Genomic DNA, 12,301 nt, shown 5'->3' on the forward strand with positions numbered 1-12,301 from the left:
CTATCACTCAGCATCGTGGAGCATGGAGTTTCAGATGTTACTGCCCTTCCCTTGCCAGTGACCATCGAGCAGGTGGTGCCTGTGAGTGGCATGACCATCGAGTCAAGTGTGTCGGCACCTGCTCCAAATTCTAATGCTCTCTTTGTTAGGGAATGTAGTAATTTCCAAAAAAATCCTACGCACATGCAAGATCATGGTGATGCATAGCAACGAGAGGGAAGAGTGTCGTCCACGTACCCTCGTAGACCGTAAGCGGAAGCGTTATGACAACGCGGTTGATGTAGTCGTACGTCTTCACGATCGACCGATCCTAGTACCGAACGTATGGAACCTCCGCGATCTACACACGTTCAGCTTGGTAACGTCCCACAAACTCACGATCAAGTAGAGCTTCAAGGGAGAGTTCTGTCAGCACGATGGCGTGATAATGGTGTTGATGAAGCTACCAACGCAGGGCTTCGTCTAAGCACCGCTACAATATGACCGAGGTGGATTATGGTGGAGGGGGGCACCGCACATGCTAAAGATCAATGATCAACTTGTGTATCTGTTGTTCCTTTGGGGTGTCCCCTGCCCACGTATATAAAGGAGGGAGGAGGAGGAGGCCAGCCCTAGAGGGGGCGCGCCAAGTGTGGGGAGTCCTACCAGGACTCCCAAGGCCTAGTAGGATTCCCCTTTTCCTTTTCGGACTAGGAGAGAAGAAAGAGGGAAAGAGAGAGGGAGTAGGAAAGGGCAAGGGGGGCGCCGCCCCCTTTCCCCTAGTCCAATTCGTACCCATGGGGTGGCGCGCACCTCCTTCCCTTTGGCATGCCTCCCCTATTCCCGTATGGCCCAATAAGGGCCAATACTTCTCCCTACGAATTCCCGTAACTCTCCGGTACTCCGAAAAATACCCGAATCACTCGAAACCTTTCCGATGTCCGAATATAGCCTTCCAATATATCTATCTTTATGGCTCAACCATTTCGAGACTCCTCGTCATGTCTCCAATCTCATACAGGACTCCGAACTACCTTCGGTACATCAAAACACATAAACTCATAATACTGATTGTCACCGAACGTTAAGCGTGCGGACCCTACGGGTTCAAGAACTATGTAGACATGACCGAGACATGTCTCCGGCCAATAACCAATAGCGGAACCTGGATGCTCATATTGGCTCCTACATATTCTACGACGATCTTTATCGGTCAAACCACATAACAACATATGTTGTGCCCTTTGTCATCGGTATGTCGCTTGCCCGAGATTCGATCGTCGGTATCTCAATACCTACACTACAGAAAAAAGACACATCCGTGACATTTTGGGCCGAAAGAAAAAAAATTCTGTCATACATAGGACACTTCTATGACGATAATTGTGACAAAACCCGGTATCATCATAGATGTGCTAGGCTCCTACTTCTATGACAAAAAAAATCATGACAGAAAATGGGCTTTTCGTCCTGGGCGGGCCGGAGACGCAGCTGCATGACATTCTTTGGGCTGTCCATGAAGCAAAAATCCATGGTAGAAGCGAGGGGGAGGAAAATTTTAGGGAGTTGCCGGTTAGGGTGGGAGAGCGATGCATGTTTCTCTCGTACAGGTATGCGCGTGTGTGCGAGGCGTTGGCTCTAACTGAAGCCGAGCGAGGCGTTGGGCTCTAACTGAACCCGAGCGATTGCACTACAGGCTACGCGTTACTGAACCCGTGCGATCGATCGATGGCTGTTAACTGAACCCGATGGAGTGATTCCTTCGCTACTGCTGCTAACTGAAGCCGATCGATGTTGCCTCTGGGATGAACAGTGAGTGTTGCATGGGGGGAGGGGGGTTGGATGAACAGTGAGCGGTGGCGTTGCCTCTGGATGAACAGGAACCCGTGGTGTGGAGGGCTGGATGTACAGTAGACGGTGGAGGGGTGGCCGTGGAGGGGTGGTTGAACAGGACCCCATAGTGTGGAGGGCTGGATGAATAGTAGACGGTGGAGGGGTGCCCGTGGAGGGGTGGTTGAACAGTAGCCGGTGGAGTAGCGCACGGTGGAGGCTGGATGAACAGGAGCCTGTGGAGGCTGGAGGAGGTCGACGGTAGCCCGTGGAGGCTGGAGGAGGTCGATGGTGGAAATGAACAGTATCCCGTGGAGCCCCGTTTTGTGGTACGCCGCACCCCTCCCCCCCGTTTCGACCGTAGCGCCCCAACACAAGTCTGTTTCATCTGTTTTGCGGTACGGCACACCCCTCCCGATCAACAGGACCCCCGTTTCGACCGTAGGAGGTCCCTTTCATCCGTTTTGCGGTATGCCACACCCCTCCCAATCAACAGGACCCCTGTTTCGACCGTAGGAGGACCGTTTCGTCCGTTTTGCGGTACGCCACACCCCTCCCGATCAACAGGACCCCCGTTTCGATCGTAGGAGGTATGTTTCCTCCATTCCGCGGTACGCCAGGCCTCATTTCCATCGCCTGTTCTGTTCAAGCCGGTTGGCTCCCACGCGTTTCGTTGCCTCCCGATGAACATGACACATTCTGTTGCCTCCCCATGAACACGACGCATTCTGTTGCCTCCCCATGAAAACGACGCACTCTGTTGCCTCCCCATGAACACGACACATTCCGTTGCCTCCCCATGAACACGAGCCCTCGCCGTACGTGTGCTCGACTAGGCGTTCGAGACCCCGCCCGTATGTACACATACGTGGCCGTATTTTCTTTCTTGCACCCTGGCCGTTGTACGTACGTGTACATGCTACGTGTGCGCCTCTACTACGACACGTACGCGCCTCTACTATGACACGTACGCGCCTATACTATTACACGTGCGCGCCTCTACGTCGACCAGTATATATGTACGTACAAGTTCGCGACCAGAATGACAACGCTACGTACGCTTCGACCAGGTGGGTCCCGACTGTCAGGTAGTTCCTTGCGTGCGAAAATGTAGCTGATGGGTCCCAGCAGTCAGAGGGGCGAATCGTTTTTTTTTGCCTAGACGCACTTCCTTTGCGTGCGAAGATGTAGCTGGTGGGTCCCAGCAGTCAGGGGGGCGAATCATTTTTTTTACCCGGACGCACTTCCTTGCGTGCGAAGATGTAGCTGGTGGGTCCCAGCAGTCAGGGGGACGAATCGTTTTTTTTGCCCGGACGCACTTCCTTGCGTGGGAAGATGTAGCTAGTGGGTCCCACCAGTCAGGGGGGAATTTAATTTTGCGAAATACGGTGGCCCGTCTGGTGGTTCCCCGCTGTCAAGTGGAGGAATCATTATTTTCCGCGTAATAAGGAGGCACTTCCTTGCTGCGGCCGTGGACCCAGTTGTCAGCCTCTCCACGTACAGTCCACGTCCGATGGAAGTCGTTCCTTGACCACGTTGACCACGCCGCGCCAAGAGCACCACGGCGGTGGACGATCGCGAGGCCTAGGAAGGGGACGACTCGGAGCCGGGGAAGACGCAGCAGTGGATGCCCATGCGAAGAGGAGTACAAGGGTTCACTGGTTCGGCTGCGGTGTGAGGCTGCTGTCGCCGTAGATTAACAGGGGGTGTGAGTGAGTAGAGGGATGGCCTGGCCAGCGGTGGGAGTAGTAGGGGCGGTGAGGCCTCGGTGGCATCACAGCCGGCCACGGGAGGCAGGAGCACGTGGCATGACCGGCGCTGGTTTGGGCGGCTGGAGCAAGAAGACCAGAGGTTAAAGAAGCACTACAACCGTTGGATGAACATCGTACGGTAACAGGAGCTAGAATCGTTCATATTGACTAAGTTGACAAAGCCCTCCGTCCCCGTCAACTTGGTAGGCCCACAAGTCAGCCTCCCAGTATGTTGGGTTCCAGCTGACAGGGGGAGTATTCATTTTTTTGTGCGTAATAAGGAGGCACTTCCTTGCGTGCGAAGATAGCTGGTGGGTCCGACAAGTCAGCGGGGGGCATGTTTTTTTGCGAAATACAGAGCCCCTTCCGGTGGTTCCCAGATGTCAGGTGGAGGAATCATTATTTTGCGCATAATAAGGAGGCATTTCCTTGTGTGCGGCCGTGGACCCAGCTGTCAGCCTCTCCATGCAAAGCCTACTTCCGATGGTGTCGTTCGTTGACCACGTTGACCACGCCGCGCCGAGCGCATCCAAGGTGGTGGACGACGGCGAGGCCCCGGACAGCAACGAGCCGGAGATGGGAAGACGCGGGAGTAGAGTCGCATTCGGAGAGGTGTACGAGGGTTAACTGGTTCTAGTGCGGTGTGGTTCGGCAGTCAGTGGAGACGAACAGGAGGTGTGGAGGGTTGGAGGGATGGCCTGGCCAACGGTGGAGTAGCGCTTCATAGCGAAGCGTGCTAAGCAGACACTACTAGGGAAAAGGCTACTAGCAGCGCGGGTAAAATGGCTACTAGTAGCGCAGGTACCTGCGCTACTAGTATCGCGCTACAGCTAAAAGTTAGCAGTAGCGTGGGTCGAACCCGCGCTACTACTAACTTTGTTAGTAGTAGCGTGGGTTCAACCCGCGCTACTGCTATTATGGACCGGCGCTACTGCTAATGAAATAGGAGTAGCGTGTCTATAGTGCCAACGCTACTAGTATCCTAAATACTAGTAGCGCGCCATTTTATCCCCACGCCACTACTAACTTATTAGGAATTAAAAAAAATCAACCAAATTCATTCTATCACACAGTTGTCATATCTTCTCCAGTTCCTCATTGTAGCAGCAACTCATGTATAATTCCATTCCATCGCACAATTACATAAGCAACTACGTTCCTCATTGTAGCAGCAACTCATGTATAATTCCATTATATTGCACAATTACATAAGCAACTACCTGCGTAAGTTGTTATGGCCCGATCCGACAATTGGACCACTCGTCAATGTGTGGCGCCTGCCCGGCCTAAACCGTCCAGTCCACGAACCTCTCAACGATCGTCATCGTCGCCACCAAAACCCTGCAGCATTACAAACAAAGGTTCAGAAACTTCAGATTCTTTAGAAGAATGGTACGAAAAAACAATGTGGTACATGTAGATGCCAATGTGCAACATTTTTTTCTAGAGATTCTTATTTAAGCCGTAATGCATAACTGAAGCTATAAGCTATTTCCTAGTAGTGAAAAAGTACAGAGAATAGTTATATAAGAACGCATATAGATTTGACAAGTGCATAGAAAAATATAAAGCCCAAAAGAAACACAGAATCAGGCAAATCATGCAACCACATAATCAGGTTAACTTATATTTACTCACAAATCAAATGACATCAAAATCAACATACTGACATTGGTCCTCGACACAATTTGTGCGAAAGAGGCTGACTGAGATCATAAAAAAAATATAAGAAGGACCAAGACACTCATATTTCAGTCCAGACATATACGAGGACATATCATAAGTCACATACAAAGTAGCAATGCATAAATAAGACATGTTGAATCGGTTTTCCTTAGTTAAATATAGTAATTGTTATGGAAGCAGTCATAGTGTACATTTTACACTAAAGCAATCGTTTCTTTCAACTTGAAACAGAGACACCAAAAAAGGAGGAAGTATCAGGCACACATTTACCTTATCAGAAATCAGATACTCGGCATGGAAACGAGTTCAAGCAATCTGAACAATTCCCTTATCAATGCCAAGTTCCTGCCCATCAAACTGGTTGCATGGCAAAGCAAAGATCTCAAAACCTGTAGTGCCATAAAATTGTTAGCATAACATATCGTAACTCAAAATCAAGGACTAATCATATGCAGATAGATCATCCCCTGGTCCTTGTACTTCTCGTAAGTTCCATGTAGCAAAATGCAATTGGTTAGAATCGAACCAAAACCACATGTGTTGCACGATGGCGTCGAAAGCTCACTTAATGGATCACCAAATGTGAAATCCCTATGACTTGGCTGTAAATCTAATCATTTCTAATTACCTATTTCTAAAGTGCAAGACATAGGACATCCATTATGAATTCAGAAACTATAACATCAGTTTTTTTTCTTTCGAAGTGCACATCTTTCACTTATTTGCATGTAGCAGCTGCCATGTATCCATTGTGAATTCAGGAACTATAACATCAGTTTGGTTGTTTTTTTGCCATGCTCGTGGAGTAGATCAATTCGTGGTTGAAGCACACACATACACAGCAGGCTAAAAGCTAGCTAGTTGTCGGTTGTATGCGCCCAGACGTGCATGGCAAGGATGTTTGCATTGGGCGGGTGTTTCTACACACAGATCATCTAATTGATTGTAGCAGAGATTGGTGCAATGAGTCAAAACTATGGTAAAATAGCACTTGCCAAACACATAGGCTATTTTGCCAAAACAAAGAAAAACTAGTCTTTTGCCAAACGCAATTGCTTGTTGAATTACTACAATTTTCTTAAAACTGTGTTGCCAAACTAGGCTTTAGTCTTTGCTTTGTAGAGAAGGGAGAAGGTAGGTTCATGATAACTAATGTACTAGTGGACAAGTGTTAAATTAGAAAATCCTCTGCACACTGAATGGACAGATCCATCCTTGAACCCAATCTAACATCTCCCAAAGATTAATCACAAACTACAGCCAAACTCCAAAGTGCTCAGGCCCAAATTCTACAACACTTCTAAAGTACAATAATATAAATTGTAGCAAACCGACTGGATGACTATAGTTTGGACAAAGTGATACAACCGCAGAATGGTGAGCTTTTTTAAACATATGCATAGAAGAAGGTAAAAGGGTGAAAAAATTGGAATCAGTGACTCACTTGACCTAAGCACTCTCTTGGAGGCATTTTGCACTTGATCCAAGCCTCTCGGCCTGCGCTTGTCTCCCAGCATCGTTCCAAACAACCTTGAATAGAAAAGATCGAACAAAAAACCCAGTCATCCAAATCCAATGGATGACTAATTAGAAATTTGGAACTATGCAGAGTATATATATTGTTGTGTTGATGAATCCATTACACACTCTGTTCTCTGATGGCCAGTATTGACCAAACTATTCTAGTCCAAACTAAAGTGTATACTTCCTTCGTGGTGTGCACAAACTTTAAAATTCAGATTTGACCATCAGTTGGACCAACTAAACATGGGTTATGTGCCAGAAAAACTATATCAATAGTATCTGTAGCCGAACAAGGTTTCCCATTTTATGATGCATAGCACACATATTCAAAGATTAGTTATATATATTTCCACAACTATTGGTCAAGTTAAATCAGGAAAAAGAGCGCGCGTAAAGTGACAGGAATGGATTAGTTGTGGCAGACCTAATGACCATGGATTGGAGCTTAACAAAAGGCCACGACAAACATTTCCGAACAATTCAATCAGTTAGGGTTTCGTCCAGCAGAACAGGCTGATCCAAGTCGGGACAGATCTCCACAGCATACCACGCCGGTATAAAGGGCGTGCGGAGGAGAAGCAGACGCCTATGACGATGAGTAAACACTATACCTGTTGCTGTTGACGACTTGGGTAGAGAGATCGAGCGAGTCTGGTAGACGCCGCCTGGGGGGGTTGTACCCTGCGCACTCGAAGAGGAACCAGACGAGCATGGCACCCGCAACAGCCGTCGCGGAGGCGTTCCTCCGCCTCTAGAGGAGCAGGTCGGCGACTGGGCGAGGGTGCGTGGCGCCCGCGACGGCCGCCGTGGATGCGTTCCTCCGCCTCCAGAGGAGCAGGCCAGCGACTGGGAGAGGGTGCGTGACGCCCATGATGGCCGCCGCGGAGGCGTTCCTCCGCCTCCTGAGGAGCAGGTCGGTGACTGGGCGAGGGTGCGTGAGGGCGTGGAGGGGGCGGTGGTGCGTGGCGGCCATTTGGATCGGCGGGGCGGGGGAGGAGGGGGAGAAGAGAGGAGGTGGAAGGGAGGCCGGCGGTGGAGGGGATCTGGATCGAGGGTTGGTTTTTTTTGAGACAAACAGTGGTGGGTAGTGGGACGGTTGGTGGGGTGGATCGGGGGTGGGTGGTGTGGGAATATACCAGTAGCGTGGGCATCTCACAAGCGCTGCAGCTATTCACAAAGTAGTAGCGTAGGTTTATAACCCTCGCTACTACTATGGCATGTCCGAGGGGTGCACGGTAGAGACCGCTTAGTAGTACCAAGGGTTAAAAAACCTCGCTACTACTATCAACTTAGTAGTAGCGAGGGGTAAAAACACGCGCTACTAGTAAGTAGTAGTAGCGAGGGATATAAACCCGCGCTACTAGTAAGCGTCTGTGTATAAGCTTTTCCCTAGTAGTGAGAGCTGCTAGCAGCAGGAGGCGGGAGGTGGTCCCGGCGGCGCTAGAGGAAGAAGACGAGAGATTGAAGATGGATGCCGGCCGTTGGATGTAAATCCAACGGCTAACATGTCAGAATCATTTGTTGACTAAATTTACAACGACTTGCGTTGGCTTCGACCTATTGGCCCACATTTCAGCCTCCAAAAATGTGGCACGTATTCAACCCATTTTTTCAGAATTTACAGTCTTTTTTTGCGCGGTAGAATTTACAGTCAATTTGATCTTTTTTTTGAATTACAGCCATTAGCTAGGCTGGGTGAACAATTAATGTAGCTTTCATGCGGCCCATTTATTTTATTTCCTAAAAAATTACATGCCATTGCACTTTATCTAGATACACGATTTTGCTGGGCTTATTCTAATTATAATGTTGGGTTGGGCCAGCAATGTTAGCAAAAAATAAAAAAGGGCTGAGCATTTTGTTATAAATATATTTAAATAATAAGTGATATTATTACATTCATCCTTAAATCTTACCAAGCTTTTGTACACAATCACTAGGTTTTTCGTGCCAAAACAATCCAGGATTTTATTTGTTAAGAAATTATTTCTATAAGTTAATAAGATGTGGGATATTGTTTTCTTACATATGTAAGTATCTGTTAAATATATGATTGCAATAAAAATAATATATAGTAACATATAAAATATTTTAAATATATATAATATAGTTAAAAGGGAAACATAAGTTGTACCTGGCGTTCCTATTCTTATATAGAAAAATAGAACAGACCGCTGTGTTTTCTTCAGAAAAATACATAAATTGGGCTGCCAAAAAAAAACCTCGGATGGGAGGTCCATAGGCCAGTCGATACATGACGGCCCTAAGAAAATACAAACAGGCCCTCCCATCCGAGGTCGTGGGCTGCGCATGTTAAAAATGAAAGCCTAGACGGGGCAGCCCAAAACCACGTCCAACACTTGGCAAAACTCCGTCCCTCATTTTCTCTGTGTTTCGCACACTCAACATTGTGTGGGCATTTTGACTGTGCATCATATGAAGATGTGCTATGCATGAATGTTGATCAGCATGATGTTAACTAGCTGGTAGTTCCATTTTCAACCACGAATAAAACTTCCAACATGATGTTAACCCTATTTGAAAAGGCTGTGTTAATATAAATGCTCTGCCTCTGAAAGTTGCAGTTTCTTATCTAAAACTGAACTTGCAGTTTCTTATCTGAAACTGAAACTTGCAGTTTCTTCTCGTCTGCACTTTTATACTCCTATGAAACTACATTTTTTAAGTGCTAAAAATAGATCTCTATAATTCATAAAATTCTTCATATGCTCAATACTGCAAATCTGAAATTCAAAAGACATGCATATCTGAAAGTACTCTCAAAATACACAACACAAAACACAATTCATAACCTGCAAATACTGACGACCCTAAGCTCCTCCTGACAATTCACAACCTGCCTGACTATTGGGCTGGGGGGCAGTCCCCTCCTATTCCTCGGCGGCACACAGCCGCCCCGTGAGACGATGTGAACGGCGAGGGAGACAATGGCGGGGAAGCGTCGTCGGGCCAACTGCTTTTCTCCTCTAGCAGTTGGGTTCGATCGACAAAGACTCCACCGGCTCGCTCTAGCAGGACACCCTCACAAACGGCACCTTGTAGATGCTCGATCCTTCAATCTCTAGTGGATGCTCCATCTGGGATCGATACTCCCAGCACCGCTCCCTCACGATCGTATTATGTGAATCTATTTGCTCCATGGCCCAGAGGAGCAGCTCTATGTACTCCGGCGTGACTCCCTCTGGGAGTATCGCCGCCTTTTCGCTCTATTGTAGATATTTGGCCATGGATGTCTCCGTCACCGCTAGTTGGTCCTTGTTGTCAAACCAAGACTGTATCTCCAACATCCTAGCTAGCTTCACAGGGTCGCCGTCGGCAATCCTCACGTATCGGTTGTACTCCTCCATCGATCTACTTCTCCACAGCACCTTCACTCGCCGGCGATGGTTTTTGAATGGAAAAGGAGAGGAGTGGCGCTGGTTTTGGGTTAGAACAGGAGAGGAGCGACGCTGGTTTTGGACTGGAACAGGAGAGGAGGGGCGGTGGTTTTGAAATGGAAGAGGAGAGGAGTGGCGCTGGATTTAGATTGGAATAGGAGAGGAGCGGCGGTGGATTTAGATTGGAACAAGAGAAGAGCGGAAGAGCGGCGCTAGTCTTGGAAGTATTTTTTTTGTTGTTTTGCGTATTTTGGGTCAAAGTTTGACCACGTACTATATGTGACAAGCAAAATGTGAATGCATGTCACCAAAAATTGTATCGTTTGGTTCATATATGAATGTACTTTCAAATTATATTATTTTTGCAACGTATAACATATATTTTATGTGCGAAAATCATGGTCAATTCTGACCCAGAATAAAAGGGAGACTAGTTAATGTGGGGTCGCTTTCTTAATTGAAGGGTAAATTGATTTTGATTTTGATCCAGTCACAGCGCGCCGGCCCTCTTGCCCAATCCTAAATCGTTGCCGCACGCTCCTCTCCCTCTTATCCATTGCAAAACCACCTCCTCTCCTCTCCATCATCTCCATTCCAAAACCACCGTCTCGCCTCTCGCTCTTCTGATCTTCTCCATTGCAAAACCACCTCCTCTCCTGTCCATCATCTCCATTCCAAAACCACCGTCTCGCCTCTCCCTCTTCTGATCTTCTCCATTCCAAAACCACCTCCTCTCCTCTCCATCATCTCCATTCCAAAACCACCTCCTCTCCTCTCCATCATCTCCATTCCAAAACCACCGTCTCGCCTCTCCCTCTTCTGATCTTCTCTCCATTGCAAAACCACCTCATCTCCTCTCCATCATCTCCATTCCAAAACCACCTCCTATCCTCTCCCTCTTCTCTATTGCAAGACCACCGTCTCTCCTCCCATCTTCCAAAGCTAGCACCGGACCACTCAGAATGACATCTATGGAGAGGATGCAGATCGCTGGCAGTGACCAGGCAAAGTTAGCCAGGTTGAAGGAGATCCTTAGTTGGTTTGACAATGAGTGGGAGATTTTGAGGACGGTGCAGGCCATGTGGCAATGTATGCGAAAGAGCGAGACGGCGGCGATGAGGGCGGCGATGTACATGTACTCCTCGGCGGCAGTCACGCCGCAGTCCTCCGAGTTCATCGAGTATCTCCTATGGGCGATGGAGCAGACAGATTCGCCCGAGGCGACAGTCAGGCGGAGGTGGTGGGCGTATAGGTCGAAGGTCGAGCACCCAAAGGATAACGAATTGATCGAGTATGGTCTGCCGTTCGTGAGGGTGCAGAGCCAGCCGGAGCCACAGGAGTATTCGTTCTCCCACCGCAAGAGGAGGCCGGATGGCGCAACGTCGCTTCCCCGACGTTCTCCATGGTTCCCTCGACGCTCGCCTCGTTTCAACGGCGGCGGTAGGGTTTAAGGTAAGCTTCGCACTAACCTAATCTTCCACCTAGTCATGCTTACAATCAGTGTGACAGCTAATGAAAATCATGCTTACAATCAGTCTCCGAGTACTACGCCAATCACCCTAAAATAGCTCTGGACCTTTGGGTCAAGGTTGTGACACAATGTACAAATAAAGAAAAATAGATTGGTGCTTCTTTCAGAAAAGAGTACTCCCTAGAAAACTGCCAATAGAAGCTACTAGTATTTGGTTAGAGGATTTGCTGCCGAGAAAGTTCCGTCCACATAGAGCGCCACACATCACACTGGTTGTGGTGGATGCCAATGTGTGCATGCAGCATGGTTGGTGTCGGCAATTTTTACTTGGCACACCTCGCACTCTGCATATATGCTGGTTCCATACGTACATTTGTGCAGTTCCACCAAAATGCAGCTGAATAACCCTGTTTGCACAGATAATGAAAAAGCATGATTACATTATAGTGGCACTAGTTGATGAAACACACAAAATAAATAGAAGAAAATATTGCGATAGTATCATAGTATGCCATGCTGCGAGGGCGAGATGGGCCCTGCGATGCCTCATAAGGTATGCCTCATACTGGACATCGTCCCAAGTCTCCCAAATACACCTTCTGCCAGTGATGAACATCAGTGTACAACAGTAGTACAAGGAGGCGCGTTGAGACATTCAAATC

Source organism: Triticum aestivum, chromosome 6B (genome assembly GCF_018294505.1).
Source record: "Triticum aestivum cultivar Chinese Spring chromosome 6B, IWGSC CS RefSeq v2.1, whole genome shotgun sequence".
Lineage (NCBI taxonomy): Eukaryota > Viridiplantae > Streptophyta > Magnoliopsida > Poales > Poaceae > Triticum > Triticum aestivum.